Below are 22,657 nucleotides of genomic sequence, written 5' to 3' on the forward strand. Positions count from 1 at the left end.
TAAACATTGTTTCTGGGTATGTCTGTGAGGTGTTTCTGGATGGAATTAGCATTGAACCTATAGACTCAGTAAAGCATATTTCCCTCCCTAATGAGGTTGAGCAGCATCCAATCCTTTTGAGGGCCTGAATAGAACAAAAGATGGACAGAAAGAGGAGCTTGCCCTTCTTTGTCTGCCTCAGTGCTTGAGCTGTGACATCTCGTCTTCTCCTGTGCTTAGACTGGGATTCACATCATTGGTTCCTTTGGTTCTCAAGCCTTCAGACTCAGGAAAAATTACACCACCAGCTTTCCTCGGTCTCCAGCTTACAGATGGCAAGTTACAGGATTTCTCAGCCTCCAGAATCTCATAATAAATCAATCAATAATAAATAAATAGATACCTAAATACATAGGTATAGATGTCGGTTCTATTTCTCTGGAGAACCTTGACTAATCTGAAGTCTAAATGAGGGAGGCAGCAATTAGCATGAATAGGCTGTAGTTATCAAAAGACATGACACAGAAGCATGGGAATAGCGTAATGTATGTTGGTCTCCATTTAAATCTCCTTTATCAGAACAGTGTGCAGATTTCCCCCTCCTGTCAATGTTGATATCAACAGCTCAGAGCTTCCCCTCTTCTGCAAAATTGCTGTAGGCCAATAGGAGCAACCTCTTCACCTGGAAATGCGTAGAGAGACCTGTCCCTTTTCCCTAGGGGAGCATCTGATGTCTTAAAAACCAACTGGTGTTTGGTACAAGAGCCTGCCCTGCTTCTAGGGAACCCAACTGTGGTAGGTTGGAGAATGACGTTTATATAAAAGTTCCTATTTTTTTTCCTTTTTATAGCATAAAACTAGGAACTTACTAATTCAAACACCTTTATTGGGCCATTTAACTTCTTGGACCACTTTATAACCTCTTGGACTGTATTTTATCCATTTTGGCCCTAATTTCCCAGAAATCCTATTGTTAGGAATAGCAGAAAGTGAGTAGAAAGAGAGTACAACTATAATTTCTGACACTTTCTAAAGCCAGGTTTTAATGAAAGAGCTATATTAAAAACAATTAATATAGTTAAAACAATTAATATAGTTAAAACTAAGCTCTTAGCAGAAACTGAATGATATCTTGAGCAACTTCTATGAAGGATTATGCATTATGAGATCTGTTGTAATGCCTGTGTTTGAATAATACATGGGCTAATGATTATTTGTGTCTGAATTAACGCACACACACACACACACACACACACACACACACACACAAGTATATTCAGTGAAAACTAAAGTTCTCATCCATAATATGCATGATCATTCTTACACAAACATGTAACTTCCTTTTCCATAAATGTCTTAAGTCCAACCAATGTAAATCCAGTCTTAAATAAGCCATTCACCCTTTCCATCATTCAGCAAGTATTTTTGAGAGGCTATCATCAGCCAAACTTTATGAAATGCACTAAGATACACTGTGAACAATTCCGTTTCCTCACAGAGCCTATAGCCAGTCAATAATACAGCCTAGAAATGGCCAATACAACATAAAAGTGGTGAGTGCTCTGAAGAAGGAACTACCAGGAGAGCACAAATGAGAGGCACTTAACTAGAAGCTGAGTCTGAAGAGCCTCCTGAAACCACCAAAACAGAAATTGGAAGAGTGAGGTAAGGTACTGCTCAGATAGAGGAAAGGAGAGATGCTGAGGCCCACAGGTAGAGCACCACGTATCTGAAGAACTGAAATTAGTTCAGATTGGACAGAAGATAGAATGCAAAGGGAAAAAGTGATACAGTGTGATGCTTAAATGCTCAATAGTCCATAGAAAAGTCTGAAGTCTTGAGTCAAAGGCAGAGTCTCTTGGAAACAGACTCAGAGGTTGAGGTTTTCATATGGGATGTTTATGGGGAGAGCTTCCAAGATCTATACCTGTGGGGAAGCAATGAAAGCCAATTGCCCAACTTCTCTCTGTATGTAAAGAGGGAGAAATTTGGCTGTAATATAGCCACAACAAAGGATTCAGACAATTCCATGGGGAACTCTGACATGGGGATGGACCTTCAGAGTTATTAGCAATTGGGATGGGGCTAGAATTTTACATGCCAAGTGGTGCATACATTGGACATAGGCTTTATAGCCTACCCCCAAGGAAGGATGTGACCTTGGGCAAGTTGGTCCTTTTCTGCTGAGGAAAAGTCCCAGGAAGGAACACAGCTGAGAATGGTTGGCTGCAATACTGCAATAAATGTTTCAGTTCCTGTGGGTGGGGGTAGCATCTAGGAAGTGCACCGCATTGTAAATAAAGCATGTTAAAGTTATATTTTAATAAATCAGGTTAGGACAATGAAAAGACTGGGATTTAGCCACGGCAGGAACACAATCTGTTTTATATGTAGAAAGGTCTTTCTGGCTGCAATATGAGCACAGACTGGAGAGAAGCATGACTAGAGGCAGACAGACTAGTTGAAACTTGGTTGCAAAAATCCAGGCAACAGATTACGGTGGCCTGCGGTAGGGTAGGGGCGGGAAGAATGGACAGTTCTAAATGGACCTGAAAGAAGTAGGAGAGGCAAGACTTAATGACTGAATGTAAACAATTTAGATGGGGAGTATTGTAAGTTGTGTCCCAAATTTCTGGCTTGGGCACCTATGCTACAAAACAAAGCAAGAGAAGCTGATTGTATGTCACTGAATTTTTTTAAAGGTAGGAGGGAGTGCGATGGTGTGAATGTTAAACTCAACTCTGGAAATGTTGAATTTAAAGTAAGTTTAGTAGAGACATATACTAAAAATCACACGTAACGGTCTAGAGCACAGGAAATTTATTTGAACCAGAAATAGGAATTTGGAGACCATCAGCACATAGGTGGTAATTGTATCCAATGAAGTGATCAATATGGCCTTGAAAAGTTTATAAAGAAAAAATAGAAAGCCTAGGATAAAATCATAAAGCTTTTTTTTTTGTTTTTGTTTTTTAGCAATGCATTCATTAAATTCCCACTCTACGCTTTTCACTTGAGTAAGAAGGACAGTGGAAAAGAAGGGTAGTATTTTCTGAACACCTTTGATGTGCCAAACATATTACCTCATTATCTTATTTTACAATCCTGTGATTTTAGGATATCATCTCCATTTTACAGATGAGATCAAAGGCTCAGAAGATTGAAACAAGTTCTATAAGCCACAATACTATTAATTGGTAGATCCAGAATCTCACTTCAGATCTGTTTAACTGAGTTTTCTTATGATTTTGTCACTATAGTATTGCTAACTACAAATGATTTGGAATAAAGATTTATTATGAATTATTATTATTATTATTATTATTATTTTTTGGAGACGGAGTTTCGCTCTTGTTACCCAGGCTGGAGTGCAATGGCGCCATCTCGGCTCACCACAACCTCCGCCTCCTGGGTTCAGGCAATTCTCCTGCCTCAGCCTCCTGAGTAGCTGGGATTACAGGCATGCACCACCATGCCCAGCTAATTTTTTTTTTTTGTATTTTTAGTAGAGATGGGGTTTCACCATGTTGACCAGGATGGTCTCGATCTCTCGACCTCGTGGGGATCCACCCACCTCGGCCTCCCAAAGTGCTGGGATTACAGGCTTGAACCACCGTGCCCGGCTATGAATTATGTTTTTAAAAGCATAGCTTCATTTTGGTTTTCATAATTTACTAAACTTTAAATACTAAAAAGTGGTACTAGAAACTAAAAAATTCACATCTGCTTTGGGAAACAGAGTCTCTCATGTTCTTAAACCTTAAAAATGTAACATATAAATTTGTTTTTGTCAAATGGAAAAACAGAATAAAAGGGCTTACTCTTTCATTAGCCACTTTGTAAAGGAAAGTTTGATTTATTCTGGGGGAATTAAAAATGTATAGCAATCGGTATTTAGGACAAAATTACCTCACAACAAAAAGTGTATGCACTATTAGCACTGATATTATTTATTCATGTGTAGCTAGAATTTCATCCCCACATAGGTTCCAGGCTTAAGAAAACATCTGAAAGAGTTTCTCGGGGCTGTGAGAAACCAGAAATATGCGGAAACTTGCCACGGGCTTTCTTGCAGGGGTTCTAAAAAAGAAAATCACACAAACCATCACTTCCATTGCTAGAGATGCAACAGCAATGCTTAATCAGCAGTCGGCTTCATCAGTAGTCTGAGCTAGTTTATATCTGTAAATGTTCTCTCTAACACACTTTAATCCAGAGTTAGAGCTCAGACTTCTACTAAGGAACTGAGAAGAGATGATAACCTGACCAGAGGGACTTTTTGGCTATGCTCAAAGTGGGGTAACCATTCATCAGCAGTTGTCCCGCTATGGGTATGTCCTCCCCATGGAGAAGAACTCCCATTCCTAAAGGAGCCATCCTTTTGCCAGTTTCAGTGGTGACGCCTGAATGCAGCATTAGCTTTTATAAGGTCATTTAGGTCAAGTGTGATTGTATCCGTGATACTCTTTGGAACTGCTAAGCCTTGAGTTATCGGTGTTAATTTATACATATTTCAGGAGTCTTTGCTATTCTTTACCAGGAACAGAGAGAAGATCTCCTTTTAAAATCTTCCTTTATCTTATTAAGTTTCTTTAGAAAGTTGGTTTTGACATTAAGATTTAACTAGGCTAGAAGCTGATTTGTAGTCCTAGAAAAATTCTCATGCTGCCTGATCAAAAAAAAAAAAAAAAGAATTTGAACTGTGCAGATCCTATTTATTATTAACACGGTTTTCAAAAAGGATAAAAATAAAAAAAGATTGTGTTTTCTTTTGAGAATGTAATATTATACACTTTTTACAATTTTAAGAGATGAAAATGCACTTAGATTTTGTCTCATTTATTTTTGTACATGATTACACAAGGAATATATTCAAGGTCATACAAAAAAGAGCATTTCATCATAAAGGTAGGATTATAAATCAAGTTTTTAAAATTTCAAATCCAAAACGTGTCGTACAACACCATTTTACCTTTTTTATAATTTCCTGATAAATAATAAACATGAGAAAGCAAATCGATGTGTGTTAAGGAAAAATGTTAAACCGTATATTCATAAATCTCAAGAACACACTGCAAGTTTATTCTAAAACTAAAGACTCACAGTTTTCTTAGGATGATGACATGGCTTAATTTTTAAATATCATGTACAGATTATCCCGCTAATGAATTTTTCTTTTGTCTTCATTTCTTTTTTCTTTTTCTTTTCTTTTTTTTTTTTTTTCAAAAGGTGTCCTCTGTTATTGAAGATACCAAATAAAATACATGGGCAGAAATTACTAGGCAATGGAACTTGATTCATTCTCCTGGAGAATATTTTTATAATGAAAGGTTGGCCGTTGTTCCTGTGATAATCATGATAATGCACAAATGCTTAACTCCAGATAAACTGACCATTTTCTTCTTTCTGAAATACTCCTCTCCTTTCCTTTTCCTTTCAAGGAGGCTTAACCAGATCACTCTTCCCTTTACTCTACAGTCTTCCTTGTGATGTCGCCATCTTCACTTTTTTTTTTTTTTTTTTGAGACAGAGTTTTGCTCTTGTTACCCAGGCTGGCGTGCAATGGCGCGATCTCGGCTCACCGCAACCTCCGCCTCCTGGGTTCAGGCAATTCTCCCGCCTCAGCCTCCTGAGTAGCTGGGATTACAGGCACGTGCCACCATGCCCAGCTAATTTTTTTATTTTTATTTTTAGTAGAGACGGGGTTTCACCATGTTGACCAGGATGGTCTCGATCTTTTGACCTCGTGATCCACCCGCCTCGGCCTCCCAAAGTGCTGGGATTACAGGCTTGAGCCACCGCGCCTGGCCCCATCTTCACTTTTCTATCCAAATCCCGCTTTTCCCAAGAAGGCGTCTCAGCCCACCAAAGGAAGTGGTGTTACTCTCCTGTAAACTTCAATGTATTTTCTGTTTCTAGCACACAACACTGATCATACTGTGTGATATTTCCCATTTGTATATTCCCCAGACCTTAAACTATCCACAAGGATTGAGTTGAGTGCTTACTTCTAGAAGATAGGTGGAGAAGAAGCAGAAGAACCAGGTTATCAATGAATGTTCCTTGCCTTTAGCTAGGGTTAGCTAGGACACAGCAGATGACTAAGTACATTAGAAGTAAGGATATTTGGGAAGCTTAATTAGTGGATCATTGGCTAGCACATACACTGAAAGTGGCCTTTCTATGTGAATAAGGAACACTTCTAAGCTTTCTACCTTTTCTTTAACTGACAAATCAGAATAAAAAGGAATTTTCTAAAAAAACAAACAAACAAACAAAAAAACTCAAAGAAAAAATTTCTAATCTAGTTGATTATATTTACCTGGATAAAAGTAGTCCTCCTGCCGGGCACCGTGGCTTAAGCCTGTAATCCCAGCACTTTGGAAGGCCGAGGAGGGTGGATCACAAGGTCAAGAGATCGAGACCATCCTGGTCAACATGGTGAAACCCTGTCTCTACTAAAAATACAAAAAAATAACTGGACATGGTGGTGTGTGCCTGTGATCCCAGCTACTCAGGAGGCTGAGGCAGGAGAATTGCCTGAACCCAGGAGGCGGAGGTTGTGGTGAGCCGAGATGGCGCCATTGCACTCCAGCCTGGGTAACAAGAGCGAAACTCCATCTCAAAAAACAAACAAACAACAAAAAAAAAACTAGTGCTCCTTTGGCTTACTAGGGATAAAAATTCCTGTCTTTACATGAGGGTGGCAAGAAGGTTAGAAGTGAACATAATGATCACCCATCGTGTGCCAGTTACTAACATATATTTTCCCAGTAAAGTTCACAACAATTCTATGAGGGAAGTATCGTCAGTCCTACTTTCCCCTACAAATTTTCCCTGAATGCTAATGAACCAAGATTATAGAGAGAGTATGGTCAATATGTGGTATTATAAGTAATATTTTTTCTGCTTTGTTCTATAAAATAAGTTTGTGTTAAGAAATGGAATAGCTGGCAGGACATGGTGGCTTATTCTTGTAATCCCAGCACTTTGGGAAGCTCAGGTGGGCCAATAACCTGAGGTTGGGAGTTTGAGACCAGCCTGACCTACATGGAGAAACCCTGTCTCTACTAAAAGTACAAACAATTAGCCAGGCTTGGTGGTGAATGCCTGTAATCCCAGCTACTAGGGAGGCTGAGGCAGGAAAATTGCTTGAACCTGGGAGGCAGAGGTTGCAGTGAGCTGAGGCCCACCATTGCACTCCACCCTGGGCAACAAGAGTGAAACTCTGTCTAAAAAAAAAAAAAAAAGGAATAGCTTATGTGTTTTAAGCATTCATAAGTATAACATATCAAATGTTATTATCTATTAAATAAGACAGAATTCATTAGGGCTCAAAATAATAAATGTCAAATGACTAATATGTTAAATTTAAAATTTTTTATATTACTAAAGAAAGACTGTGTGTTTGGGTGTGTTCTAGAAATATTTTTTTCTTTAAAAGGAACACTAATTGAAGTCAAATTCTATCTTCAACTGTGCTTGCTAAGTTAGCCAAGTGGGGCAATAGCAAAATCGGGGTTTCCTCAAACCTCTAAATCCTGTGAGTCATTGATTTGTAATGTGACTTAGTATTGGAATTAGAGGCAAACTTTTTCTACCTAATTAAGCCTGCTGACAGAGTAATTCCTGGTGTGTGCAAAATCTGCTTGCATGTGGAGCTCTATTCTCTGTCCTCTGAAAAGAGGGCAATGTCTTCAAATATGAAGACTTTTGCAGCTGTTCGGCTAGTTGACTAATCACTTCTTAGATTTTCTTCCTCAAAATAAAATTCATCTGGGAACTAATTGTTACTCAAAATAATATCAGAGCTTGGCATTTCTGAAGATCTATTCATCACTATGTTTCACAAGGCTGAGCCCATCTCTGAAATCATGTTCTTGACTTTCAAAATTCAAAGTGGGAGCTTGAGTGGTGACAGAGATTCTCTGTGGCAGGTTTGGGTTAGAATTTGATGTTCTTCTCTCTTGGTTTTTGCCTCACATCCTCGTAGCACTGCACTGGGTTAATAGAATCCCACAGTGTGAAATGTTGTGCAGAGTGCTGCACACAGGCTTCCGCTACCTGGGATGAATCCTGGGCTCCATCTTCATAGGAGCATGGAATGAGGTAAGTGACTGCATTACTCGCCTGTCTTAGTCTCTTTATATTGCTATAAAAGAATATGTGAGTGTGAGTAATTTATTTTAAAAAAAGTTTATTTGGTTCATGGCTCTGCTGGCTGTACAAGAAGCATGGTGTTTGCACCTGCTTCTGGTGAGGGCCTTGAGAAACTTCCACTCATGGTGGAAGTGAAGAGGAGCCACTGCATGCAGAGAACACAGGGCAAGAGAGAAAACAAGAGAGAGCAGCGGCTTCCAGGCTCTTTTTAACAATCAGCTCACTCTCTGGCAATTAATAGCATGAGAACTCACTCATTACCACAAGGTTGGCACCAAGCCATTCATGAGGGATCCACCCATGATCCAAACAATCCCCATTAGACCCCACCTCCAACATTGGGAATCATCTTTCAACATGAGGTCTGGATGGTCAAATATCCAAACTATGGCACCACCTTACATGGATTTGGTAAGAATCCAAGCTTCTAGATGATCAAATATCTTTCTAAAATATTAAGCATACTTATACAAATGCAAATTATTATTTACATTTATCTGCCATTTGCCCAATATTCTCATCAACATTTTTTAGAAGAACGAGAAGAGGAAGTCTCAGTATATATAGTGTTACTATAAAGAACATGTTTGGAGGTTTTGCTAAGTGAAATCTATTTCAACATTTTTGTAATCCAACTGTATCCACAAGACAAATTTTGATTGTTTGTTGTTCATATCCGTTACATCAATTTTTCCTTTATTTGACTCTAGTCAAGATCCTATTTGTTGGCCAAGCCCTGATGCCAACTAGCTTTGTGACCTCAAGCAAGTTATTTCATTTTTCCAGATCTTTTCTTTAACTGAAAACCTGGTGGAAGATGTGGCTGGGAAGGGGGCATGGGGAAGAGATGAGGTCAAAAGAACAGACAGAAAAACTCGGTCTGGATTAACCAGTACAGAAAATATGACCTTAGTTCTCCACCTCTAGAAGAACTCTGGCCTTAAGCAGAGAGCACTCTGCTGGTTTACAGCTCTAGTTACTCATAGATCTTAACACAAAAATCTAGGAGGAAGCTAAGACTTGCTATTTGAGTATAGCACTGCTAAAGCTGGATTCAAAGTACAATAGCTTAATTTGAAAACCTGACTAAAAATACCTGAAGATTTTGTGGAAACAATAAAGGGTGGTACAGAAAAGTGTTTGTTGACTGCTTGAATTGCTGATACACTAATAAACATACTGAGCACATTGAACAGAATGGAGACCTATCATGGGCAAACATAAATTCCAAAAGTAAGTAAACGAATTAGAAGGAATCAGTAATCTAACTGTGAGATTTGGGAAGAGTCGCGTGCACTCTTTCTCCATGGTTTTTAAAGGGAGCTGGGGGTAGGGTCATGAAATATGTTCAACACCTATTACAGGATTGCTAGAGCCATAAAATGATAAATCAAATGTTGGAGTTTTGAGAAACTAAAACATCATATATAATACAGGGAAAAATATTGAATTTAAAGATGTATGCCATAAAGTCTAGAAGTCATTTCTATAATTTTAGGGTATTTTATAAAATAGACTAGCTTCTCAAAAGAGAGGTATTTTTAAATTATTATACATGGATTTAATAAAATAGGCAGAGAATAGTTAAACTGGAGCTTCTACTAGAACCAGATATAATTTATTTTTTTAAAGATCATGTAATTCCCTTCAGTTGGATTTTTGAAGTATTGATCTTGCTTATTTTAAGAAATAATTTTTTTCTGGAGTAAACTGAGTATAAATATAACTTTTTAATGGTATTTTCAATAAAAATCTGGTGATTCTTACAAAGTGAAGCATTGTTGTATAGAACATATCATTATCCCTAGTATTTTCTATTTAATAAATCTATGTTTGCATGTATTTGGTTTTCTTAAAATAGATGGGGTTCATCTTCATTCTTATCAATAATTATAATTTTTAATTGCAAAGAATAATAGTTGAATGCATACTGTGTTCTTATAAGGCTCTGTTTTAGGTGCTGAAAATTCAAAGATGAATAATCCACAATCTTTGCTTTCAAATAATTAGCTAATTAGTTGAGATTGGTGATATATAAGAAAATACATTTAACAAAGGATAAGCACATTAGGCTTTTATTATAGTCCACAGCAACATCCCAGGGAGCAGGAATCCTTTCCACTCGGATCAGGGTGGAGGGATCAGGAAAGGCTGACTGAAAGAACTGGTTCTTAAGCCTAATCAATAATAGGTATAATTGATGCTTATTAGTATATAAATGTCCTCTGACTTTTGGGAAAGGACTGAGGATGGAATGATGAAGCCAGGTCTTGGTGGAATGAGGGAAGATGAAGGCCCTTGAGAGAAAACAGCCTGAGCATACTCACAGAGGCATGAAATAGCATAAAGATGTCATATCTGTATGCAATTCAATGATACTGGAACACTGACCAAAATAAGTGGGTGTAAAAGTAAACTCTTGGTCTGGTCTGAATTATCTACAGATCCAGAAGGGAGTTCCCCAGAAGGCTAATTGTGTGGAGACTGACTAAAAATAAGATGTGTGTGATCCCAGAAAAAGAAACGACAGTGTATTTGTGCCTGCCATTTAGGCCATTTAGGGCAAAATGAGAGATAATCTCATGCACTGGATAATTAACCAGGGCCTGCATGTTCCGATATCTCACTTGGGAAACCAATTTGGAAAAGAGAAAATGCCAGAAAGGACAAAAATTCAACACTTAGCTCTTCCTTCTATCCAGTCACCCACCTCCCTGCATCCTCATATCCGCATTCATGTCCTGACCTAGATGATTCTCTTTTAATTTCGAAACAGAAGTTCTAGTGGTGGGTGGGTGTGTGCATAATGAAGGAAGGCCACTCGTAAGGAGAACAGAAAACTTTTTGGAGTGCTTCTTCCTGGACTAACTAGAACACCCACTTTGTACATAACCCTTTCAGGTTCAGAAGAGAACCCAAGACTGAAACATGCAGAAAGACAAAATTATAATTCTACAAACACCCTGATTCACTAACCACTAGGTTACATAACTCTTTTAAATGAAAGCAGTTTCTGGATTGCCTAGGGGATCATTTCTCTCTCTCTCTCTCTCTCTCTCTCTCTCTCTCTCTCTCTCTCTCCATCTCTCCCTCTCCCTGTTTCTCTCCCCACTTCCTCCTTCTTGCTGGAAATCTTATTCAAAGCAACAGAAGTAGTATAAAACAGCAACTGACACCCCAACAGTGATCAGAGCTAGAGGACCTCATCAGTGTTTGCCACCCACCTTAGTCACCACATTAGCTGGCCAGTCTGGTAAAACATCTGCTTTGATCCTTTTATTTATTGTCCGCATATTTTGATAGACAAACTGAACTTTGAATTGTGGAATCCCTAAAGAACAATTGCTTTTCCTCAGCTCCCTTATGAAATGGATCACTTGGAATAAGCAGATTCCTCCGACTGTTATTACTAAGGACAACATCCTGCCTGAGCCTTATCCTTGTCAGTTCCAACACAGGGCACTAATCATAAGCACAATTTAGAATGCTTTGTTTAATGTAAAAGAGACTTGAATCCTAGATATTATGATGTAACAACTGGAAAATCTACCTGGGCTCTGTGAGTAGAAGAAAAAGTATGTGATTTAATCTTAAGGTGCAAAATAGGACCGGTCATAGCACCAACATAAAGGAATTTACACCCCCCCCACTACAAATTAAATACTCTCAGTTCTCATTTTAATTTTTAAATGATAATTGGCAAAAAGATGATATATGTTTTTTAATTGCTTCCACTGCAAATATAAAAGGTAGTCAAATACACCTTGGTGACCACCAATATTCATGTTTCCTTCTAGGAATTGGCTTCCCAGCTGGGGGAATGTTTCAGCCTTCCACTGCAACTAGTGGGGCTATATGACTATTTCACACCACTGAAATATAAGCCAGGCATGTGTGTCACTTCTGGACTGAAGAGGTGGGTGTAATTCTTGATAATGTCTTTTTCTATTTGTCAGCTGACTCTGAGTACCTAGAAGCAAATGGTGTCGCAAGACTGAAGAATCCTAAATCCATAAACGATCACATGGAAGGCCACCTGCCAACTGGGAACAACCATGTAGAAATGTTCATGAACAAGAAATATAGTTTCATTGTACCAAGTCACCAGTGTTTGAAGGTGTATTTGTTGCTGAAACAAGCGTTACTCCAATTAATATAAAGGGCAAAAATAAAAATCTCACATTTTAGTGGATTCAATCTGAAATAACTGAAAAAGCAGTAATGTCATTCAGTGGACTCACAAATAATTAGGGAATTAAATAAGATTTTCTGTAGTTAGGTAAAAATAAAACATTAATATAGAAACCAAATTAATTTATAAGAAAAATGAAGAAAATTAAACTTTTGTTCTACCTTGAGTTTATGACTTATAAAATCTATACCTGCCAGTTGCTAAGGATTTTTTAATATTACAATCTCCAGTTAGTCTGGATATAGTTTGATTATTGACAAAGAATTTTCCCTATTTATTTTTGTAAGAGAGTGAAATGAATACTATGTTCTATGAAGATTTTTAGTGAAGTAGAGTCTAGTGTAATATGCAATTGTTTTTGAATAGGATATTCCAAGGTGATGGCGATCTGAATTCAGAAGTCAACTATCTTCCATAGAAAAGTTGGGTTTAATAGACACTAAGAAGACCATCATTTTTTCCTCTAAAATTAGAGAGCTGCTATTCCAGCCTGCCCCAAAACATTCTCCACATCTAAAGTAAAGGTTTTTTTTCGATAGTGGGGCTACCATGTTCTAAGACCTTTCAAATTATTCCTTTGCCAATGTGAAGAACAGATTCTGTTCTAGAGAGACATCGTTGAGACTGAATTGGGAGAACTTACAAAGACCTTCCATGGACCAGCCAGGGATAGCCACATGCTATTCAGTGTAGCTGATTCCAGCAAGATAACAAGTGGAACAGAAAGATAAAAAAGAAAGAAAAAAACTCATGAAAGGCCTCTCTTCTAAATTAGTGGACAAAATTTTGCTTAGTAATTGAAGAGATTTCAAGGGTTGTCACTTTAATTCAATGCCTATCTATTCTTCCAGTTGGAATCTTTTCAGAAAAAAACTTCAGACAATCTTATTTTGTATGGTGAATATGAAATGAAATGCGGCATGGGATTATTTTCTATTTTCCATTTTGAAAACTCTGTCTACAGTTTTCTCTTCACCTCTATCTGAGTAAAGTGTAGTTATAAATCCATCTGTTTCCCAAGTAACATTCTATTCTAAAAGTAGGATAATTTTTTTTCCATAGAAGGCTCAGAAATGAAATGAAAAGACTTTTTGCTCTTTAGGAATACAAATCAGCTTAGACTAACCCATCACAATACATTTTTAAGGATTTTACCGGTAACCGAAACTATATGCTAAAGGAGAATGGATATGGGGGAAATATATCCTTTGTCTTAAAAAGAGAAACCCAACTTTATTTAGGGGTAGCAGTGGGCTCAGCTAAAAACACAGTGATTCCAGATTCCCTTGCAGAAGGGAGTGGGCATTTCTCAAAGTTGTGACCCATAGACTAAGTTAAAATCTCTAGGGAATCTGGGAAAACTCTTGGAGAAAGCTGATTTACCTGGCATATGTCTTGTGCCTTTTGCTCTTCCTGTACTTCTCCCTGGAATGCAGTTAGGATGCTGGAAGTGAGGCAGCCATCTCAAGATGATGAGGCAACAAACAGAAGGAATAAATTCCAAGCTGAGGATGTTTGAGAGGAAGAAAAATGAGCTTAGATCTCTGATGACTATGAAGTCCTACCTTCAGACTAATATCACTTGAGAAAAACAGACTTCTAGTTGGTTAAGCTGTTGTATATTTGATTATCCCTTATAAGCAGCCAAACCTATACCAAGTTGATTCAATTAGAAGACTGTGCCAAAAAATTTTTTAACCATTTTCAAACATGCATTTCAGAAGCATTCACTTTGGCAATTACTGAATTGATATATATTAGCAAAATATTTTGATACAGTTCTTAAAAGGACTCCTCAAAAGAACTCTACCAGGCCACACTATACTCATTTCCCATACAGAGACACATTGTGAATACTTTTCATCCCTCCATTTATTCATTCAGCAAACATTTGTTGGAGGTCCAGGAAGCACTGTGCCAGAGGCAGGGATGCAAGAATGAAAAACACGCACCTAATTACAAAAGGCTTAGTTTATTTGAAGATAATAAGACAGAATATTTTTTAAAAACACTCTATTTTCTAGTTCTTTGCTTCCTGAAGGTTATTTCATGTACATTAGCTCTGCAAGGGACAGAGAAACCTGCACCATAATCAACATCAACAAAACAAAAGGATCTGAACCAACAGCATTGTGTACATAGCTTAATGTTCAGAACACAATTTCATCATTGAAAATGCAATTAAATGTCGTACCAATGTGTTCATTACTGTTGTGAGAAATAACTGAAGAAAGTTTCTTATTACAGTCAGTACAGAACTTTTCTGTCCAAAATCAGACTACTGATAAGAGCAGATACGTAGTACGACTCCACTTTTGTTTTCTGTCATGTGTATGTTATAAATAAATCACTGCACATCAAATCTTTACTCCAGTATCGAATGACAATTATTCATTGCAGTATGGGTGACAAAATAACAGGTTAGTGTCAGGAAAACCATTTTTCTCTCACCTCTTCTTCTATGTCAATTAGGTGTAACATCTAACTTCTTTCTACCTCAGTGCCCTTATGAGTTAAGTGATGGGTTGGAATTAGATCACTGTGTTCCTTCATAGACTTAAATTCTCTTATTTCCTCACTCTACTTAGTGTGACGCATTAGCAGATAGGTTTCCCAGCTAAGAGCAGAACATTAACATTATTTTTAAATGATGCATGCTTTCTTCTCTATTTCTGTTACCTCAGGAATTATACATCTTAGCCCACAACTCATTTCAAACCACAATTTTATATATAATTAAACAATCTAATGTCATCTTATATTCATAATACCATATCACCATACTCAGAATCAGAAGAATTGTTTTATTATTTCTAGCTTTAAAAAACATAGCTTGCAGTGCACACATTTGAGATAATTGAAAGAAAATTAGATGGAGAGTACACTGTTTAAATGTGCTGTTTAAAGCATCATCCAGATATCTAGGAGTAAGTCTAACAAAGATTATCTCAAAAGCTCCTCTTGCTCCATTATAAGAAACTACTTTCAAAGTCTAAAGAAAGATTGATTATATGCAAAATCTGAATTCTAAAGTTAAGATTTGGTTTTTCACTACAAACAATAGAAGTTATTAATTCATACATCTGACATTTATCTGCAAATCACCATAGGCAGATATCTACTTTTCATATTACTTGCATCAGAATTTCAAAAGTTGAAATACACTAAACACAACCAGTTTAACCCATCACCTTCTGAATTTGATGTCTTATCTTGCTCACAAACAAGCTTTTTAAGGAACATAAACACTCTTAACCAATCCTTTAGTTATCATCCTGCAAAACAATTTACATCCTCAATTATTATCTTATTACATATACACATATTTCCCTCTACTCACCACATTGAGTTAAAGGTAGACAAAAGCCCTCGGTGACAGTCTTTGAGTTATTACTTTGCTTTACCATTTCCTTCATTTTAGGTGTCATGGTACAGGACTTTAGTGATAGCAATTCATTTTTGTTATGTTTACTGCAGACACCGAAAGAGGAGTCTTGCTGTTGGTGGAAGACAGCTTTTATGCTTCTGGTCATTCTTCCCACAAAAAGAATGAGACCAGTTTCTGAGCTATTCTTAACTCTCCTTCCAAAATATTTCAAAAGAGGAAAACAAGAAAGACTTTACGATTTCCATGCAAACTCCCAGCCTGCCTGCCTGCCTGCTTCTGCCAATACTTCTTACTCTTGCTGGTGATGACATTCAGAGAGCTCCCCAGCACTGGTGCTTCGTTATGTAAGGCTGTCTAGGTCAAGTGTAGGAGACACACTGCTGGCCTGTGGAAACTCATGGAACTGTTCCTCCAGATTAACACCTCAGGGGTTATGGAAGCTGGAGGAAGCTGAGCTTTTACTACATCTTTTGGGGGTAAATATTTTTGCATGTTTCAGCGGTTTATGTACTACAGTCTTGGCAGATGCCCGTCAGCCATGCTGAGAGGTGCAGGGAGAAATTACTAGGAGATTACAGTTCTGTCAGCATGCTTGAATAAGCATAGTAAGTCTTCCAGTAATCCGGGCTTTGAGACATTTAAGGAGTAAATAAATCATAAATTTGAATTTTCTTATCAGACATCATCTCTAACCATCAAGGAATGAATGTTGCTTTGATGTTTAAACTCTGAGTACAATTTATTTGACTGGAGGTGTTGTAGGAGAGCATTATTAGATGGAGCTATCAGCTCAAAGAGATTTACTGCAGTTCTTGGCTGTTACGTTGCCCTTGTCTCTGGCTGCAAATTTGCTTCCCTCGTAAGTAAGTTATATGTATGCCTGTACTTGTCTTCTGTTGTGATTGTTTGCAATCGTATAAGAATAAACTGGCAAGTAGGTAACTTCAACAAATAATGAATCCTGACTACTTAGTTCCAAGGTGAATACTGCAGCAAAAGCTCCATTCGACACTAGCACTGATGGAGGGTGGATTAACTGCATTGGCTCTCACTGTGCTGTGTTTAGGAGACTTGGAGGGATGATTCCAGGTTTGATATGAACAGTTGTTCACTCTATGGGTAAAAGTAGAAACGATATAGCACTGATTCTGTTTTAGAATCTCACTCTGTGTCCTGCCTCAGGAATTAGCTAAAATAGCAGGCTCTTTACTGAATGCTGCAGAAAAGCCTGGAGAGGTAGCACAGTAAGATTGCCGCAGCAGAGTGATATATTGGCCAGGAATTTTAATAAGATTTAAACAGATACGATGATACAACAGATGGCACCTAATCTAAAAGATAGATGGATATTTAAAAAGTTGAAGGCAAATGTAGCACATTTGAGAGGGTTTGTCTTCCTATGTGTCCTTGGCAAGCAAAGTTCAGTACCTTAGACAGGATGGTATGAGTTAGGAAAGTAAAGTCTGCATAAACTGTTTATGTGACCTCAGAGAGCAAAATGGAAGGTTAACTATCAATCATTTGTTTTGGTGTCTGTCAGTGAGGACTGGTATGAAGCAGGTTACTTAGTGCATGCTCTCTAGGTAAACAGGTAGTTTTAAAGCATCTAAAATTCCTTGCATTTTTAAAATGAAATGAGAGAAATCAAAATGAGTGATACTAAAATAAATTTCCTTGGAGGTACTTTTCATTGTATTAACCATATTAACAGCAGCATATTGATTATTTATCATGAAAATATACCGCTTCTAATTGTATGCTACGTTTAGTTGATTAAACATGTACATGTTTTCCCAAATAATTTAAAGAGACAATTATGGTCCCTCAGAGCCTGATTTTTTATTACTGATGTCATAGGCGTCTTCGCCATAGACGTAACTTGGGGTAAGAGCCCCATTAGACCAGGTTTTACTCATTTTGGCATTTAGACTATTTCTCATAAGTTAAAAATGATGCATACATACTTAATTATACTTATAATCTTTGGGTTTATGTATCTTACAGATAATAATGCCAGTATTCAAATTGCCTATAATTTATTGGTATTTAGTATTGTTTCTATTGGCTCTTGCTAAAAGGGATTCTTCTTTGTGGTAATAAACTTAAAACATATTAACTTCTTCATTTTAAAATGGGAAATTTGAATTAAATGAAGTTTAAATTAGTTTTGATCCTACCATATGTATCTTTGTATTTCTCTGAGTGGGAATTAACATTATTAATTAATCTATGCTAAAATGAGATTACATTTTTTGGTGAGATTAGGTTTTTTGAATACTTACGATATTAAGCCAAAATTTACTAAGTACCTACTAAATGCTAGGACAGTGGTTTTCAAAGTGTGATCTCCTAACCAGCAGCATCAGTACTAGCTGGGAACTTGCTAGGAATGCAGGTTTTCAGGCCTCATATCAGACTTACTGAGTCAGAAGCTCTGAGGATGGGTCCCAGAAATCTGTGTTTGTGTAAGTCCTTCCTCCAGGTGATTGTGAAGCATGCTAAAGTCTGAGAACCACTGTGCTTGGAAGTAATTTGTTTAAATATTATAAAAATGGTTTTTACTCTATATAGTCAAATAGATACTGTGATTAAATTTTCTATGTTCTTCTTTGCCTAGATACCCTACTGTAAGCAGTACTAAGATTTGTGCAATTGTTTAGTACATCTTAAGTATGTCCATAAGAAGGTCTATTTTCCAACAGTTCCATTTTAGAATTTTAGCTCTTAGTAGTTAAATACTGTAACGGGAAAAATTACTAGAGGACTTATCTGTTTGCTCACTGTGATCTGACACACATTGCTGACACTCTTTGATGTTCAGTTTCTCATTTGTTGAGATGAGAGGTTGGCTTACATCAGGGTTTCTCAACTCAGTGCTATTGACATTGGGTCAGATATTCTTTGCTGTGGGGTCTGTCCTGGGCATTGTGGAATTTTGAGCCAGATCCTTGCCTCTACCCACGAAGTGCCCATAGAAACCCCCAGTTGTGATGATCAAAGATATTTCTAGACATTGATACCTGTCTCCAAGGACAAAACTGACCCCTTCCTCATTTGAGAACCACTGACCTAGATTAACTCCTCTTAAAAGTTCCATCATAATAAATAATACAACAAATATATCATTTCTCCTTCTGGAAGTAGGTAAGTTAAAACTTATAAATAAATAAAGATATGTTTTACTTGTATAACTCAGGTGTCAGGTGGGACCTGTTTGCCTCCTTGAAGTCAGTGAAATTCCAAAACCTTCTGCAATTTATCAGGAACTTGAAGTCTTCCATCATCTTCTGTGTCTTGGGATCCTGGTTTCATGTGTACCTAACCACTCTCTGAAGTGACCCAGTGTTCGTCTGTCACTATTTTTTACCAGAGACTTACCGACACCAATCACCTTTTCAATTTAATAAACTTTATTAAAGATGTGGGCTTCCCCTGCATTTTCTCACTTACCCATCCAATCTCTACACCTCATTCCCTCCCCGAGAGATCATAACACTCCAAATTTTTCTCTTTATGGTATGCAGAGTAGTTCATCTCTCCACAGCTCTTATATCCAGATGTGGATGCCCAAACTTATCAAAGAGTTTAGAAGATAAAGGATCTTCAATTTAGGACCATTCACCATACATAGAAGGCAGCTGGAGTTATATTATTATAAAATCATAGGCTGGAAGAATATTGAATTTAAGTTCATTTTCATGTCTTTAGTACATGAAAATTTGTCTTAAAGGTACAAATGTTACAAGCTAGAGTATCCGAATTTTAAATTATACCTTTCCATGTATTTTTACCTCGACAACTTGGCAACTTAGTACTGACATTTTCTGTCTGTGGAAGAGGCTAGAGTCTGCACAGGTAGGCAGACGTCCATCAGGAGGGCCTGGCACATCTGCGAAAGAAGGAAAACTGGAACTACATTCCCATGAAATCCAGGAAAATATGGTATTTAGAAGATAAAAGCAATTTTTTTCCACAAGTTTGGAGGAGCCATCTATTTCTTGTCAGGGCACTGAATGATAATAGTTGTGTCCTTATAATTAGCTCTTACACTAGCATTGTTTGAAATAGAAAAAAAAAAAAACGAAAGAAAGAAAGAAAGAAAGAAAGAAAGAAAGAAAATAATATGTGTTTATTATCTAAGAACTAATTAAATACATTTTGGTGTATCCATCTATATACAGAACAAAATATTTTAAGCAATAACAAGAGAATTAATTAGATGTGAATTATATAACCCAAACTAGGTATACAGTCATATATAGTATGATGTCTTTCTTTAAAAAAAAAAAAATTGCAGAGATGAGTTCTCACTATTTTGCCCAGGCTAATCTTGAACTCCTGGCCCCAAGAGCTCCTCCCACCTCAGCCTCCCAAATTGCTGGGATTACAAGCATGAACCACCATGCCTGGTGTCTGGTATAATGTTATTTCTGAAAAATAAGAAAAAAAAAAAAGAAAGAAAAATTTAAAGCATGTATATTTCACATTTGTATATACACAAGACACTTTACAGAAGATTCGAAAAAATTAACAGTGATTGCCTATGCAGACTGGGCCTGAGGGAAGAGAAACTTAGTTAATTTTTACTTAAAAGAGCCACTCAACCTGGTCAACATGGTGAAAGCCCGTCTCTACTAAAAATACAAAAAATTAGCTGGGCATGGTGGCGCGTGCCTGTGATCCCAGCTACTCAGGAGGCTGAGGCAGGAGAATTGCCTGAGCCCAGGAGACGGAGGTTGCGGTGAGCCGAGATCACACCATTGCACTCCAGCCTGGGTAACAAGAGCGAAACTCTGTCTCAAAAAAAAAAAAAAAAAAAAAAAAAAAAAAAAAGCCACTCAAGTCGATTGACATTGGAAATGTGACTTAGAAGAGTAGATTGGTTGTTTCCTTGGTGTAACTAAATAGTAGGTACCAGCAAGACTGCAAAGGGGAGTGGGAACACCCACAGACTGATGAGCAGGGCAGAGTAGCTGATTTACATGCTCAAGGTGCAGAAGGAAGTGAGCAGGCTTTAAGAGCTGAGGCCGGATGTGAGAGTCAGGGCTTCTCAAACACCAGTGTGCATGGAATCACCTGGAGAAATCTTGCTAAAATGTACATTCTTATTTAGGAGGTCTGGGTGGAGACACAGAGTCCACATTTTCAATAGCTCTCAAGAAGTGGAAAGGCTGCCAGTCAGCGGCCACACTCTGAGAAGCAAGGCTTTTAAACTCAGAAAGTATCATGGTTTTGTGCAGTCCATGTCTTCACAAACATCAAGCAGAGCCAAAAAGCACTTCTTTTTAGAAAACGAGCTGAGGAAAAAAAAAAAAACAACAACACGTAATTAAATATGATGTTTGCAACATGAAGCTTCCGCCAAACGAATCTTACTGTCAAGTGTTCGTGATCAGCAGTTCTGCTTCGTTAGCGTTTTCATTTCTAACAAATTTAGTCTTCTGGGGACTGAAGCTTTGCCAGATTGAGGCATGCTTCTGCCCTCACTACTCATGTGTTTAGTGTATTTGTTAGCTTGGTGAGAGTACTTCCAAACATAGTTACATTCTTTTACTTGCTGTGGAAGATTGAAGAATCTGAGACAAGTAAGAAGGAAGATCTCAGGCCGGATACAGCAGCTCACACCTGTAATCCCAGCACTCTAGGAGGCTGAGGTGGGTGCATCATGAGGTCAGGAGATCGAGATCATCCTGGCCAACATGGCAAAACCCTGTCTCTATTAAAAATACAAAAATTAGCCAGGCATGGTGGCACATGCCTGTAATCCCAGCTGCTTGGGAGGCTGAGGCAGGAGAATCGCTTGAACCCAGGAGGCAGAGGTTGCAGGTGAGCTGAGATCGTGCCATTGTACTCTAGCCTGGGCAACAGGAGCAAAACTCTGTAAAAAAAAAAATTAAAAAATTAAATTTAGATCTCCATTTGCCTCCCTCTCAGCCTGCCACATGCTGCCCCCTGACATGTTTGACAAGAATCCAGGCTATATATTTATCACACACCTAAAAACTATCTTGGGTCAGCTACATGCAGATATGTCTTTTCCCCATTATGTCCTTATATGAGTTTAATGTGATGTAATCCTGACCAGTAAAGAAAGACTATTGTCTTCTGTTTGTTTGCCTTTGAACTTGAATTGCAGAGATGTTCCACCATGATTTTAATAATGAGATATTGTGGAGAGTTTTAGTATGACCTTATGGTAAGAGGAGGTACTCTGGAGATAGACTGCTGGTTTCAGAGTCACACTTAGCCACCTCCTTACTGTGTTATCTTGGTCAAGATGCCCAACTACTTTGAGCCTCAGTTGCCTCATTTATAAATTTGTGAAGATAATACAGTAATAGTAACTATTTTATGAGATTTCTGTGAGGTTTGAAGATCCCAAAATATATTAAGTCCTCAATAAAATTAACAATAATTATTATTTCTTTAAAATTATTCTTAGAATTTATTTAAAATAGTACTGTTTGAATATCAATACATTTAGTCCTATCTATCTTATATGATTTGGCTGTGCCCCACCCAAATCTCATCTTAAACTGTGGCTCCCATAATTCTCATGTGTTGTGGGAGGGACCTGGTGGGAGATAACTGAATCATGGGAGCAGTTTTCCTCATACTGTTCTTGTGGTAGTTATAAGTCTCACGAGATGGTTTTATAAGGCCTTTCCCCTTTCGCTTGGCTCTCATTCTCTCTTGCCTGTTGCCATGTAAGGCATACCTTTCACCTTCTGCCATGATTATCCAGTGTCAAGTATGTCTTTATCAGCAGCATGAAAACGAACTAATACACCATGCAATTTACAAAAGAGAAAGAGATTTATTGGAGATTCACAGCTCCACATGGCTGAGGTGGCCTCACAGTCATGGTGGAGGCAAGGAGGAGCAAGTCACATCTCACGTGGAAGGCAGCAGGCAAAAAGAGAGATTGTGCAGGCAAG

General features: G+C 37.7%; 1 long non-coding RNA gene across 2 annotated transcripts in view; it reads right to left on the reverse strand.

The window, feature by feature from the left end:
• LOC141584596 (uncharacterized) overlaps nucleotides 1–16,126 on the reverse strand; it is a 133,361-nt gene extending 117,235 nt beyond the window's left edge. For both annotated transcript variants that reach the window (XR_012517733.1, XR_012517734.1), the window contains exons 1-2: nucleotides 15,672–16,126; nucleotides 13,715–13,836 (exon numbers count right to left, since the gene is read on the reverse strand). This is a non-coding gene — a long non-coding RNA (uncharacterized LOC141584596). The remainder of the gene's footprint in view (nucleotides 1–13,714; nucleotides 13,837–15,671) is intronic.
• Nucleotides 16,127–22,657: the final 6,531 nt, after the last annotated feature.

The sequence above is a fragment of the Saimiri boliviensis genome, chromosome 5 (genome assembly GCF_048565385.1).
Source record: "Saimiri boliviensis isolate mSaiBol1 chromosome 5, mSaiBol1.pri, whole genome shotgun sequence".
NCBI classification, from domain to species: Eukaryota; Metazoa; Chordata; class Mammalia; order Primates; family Cebidae; genus Saimiri; species Saimiri boliviensis.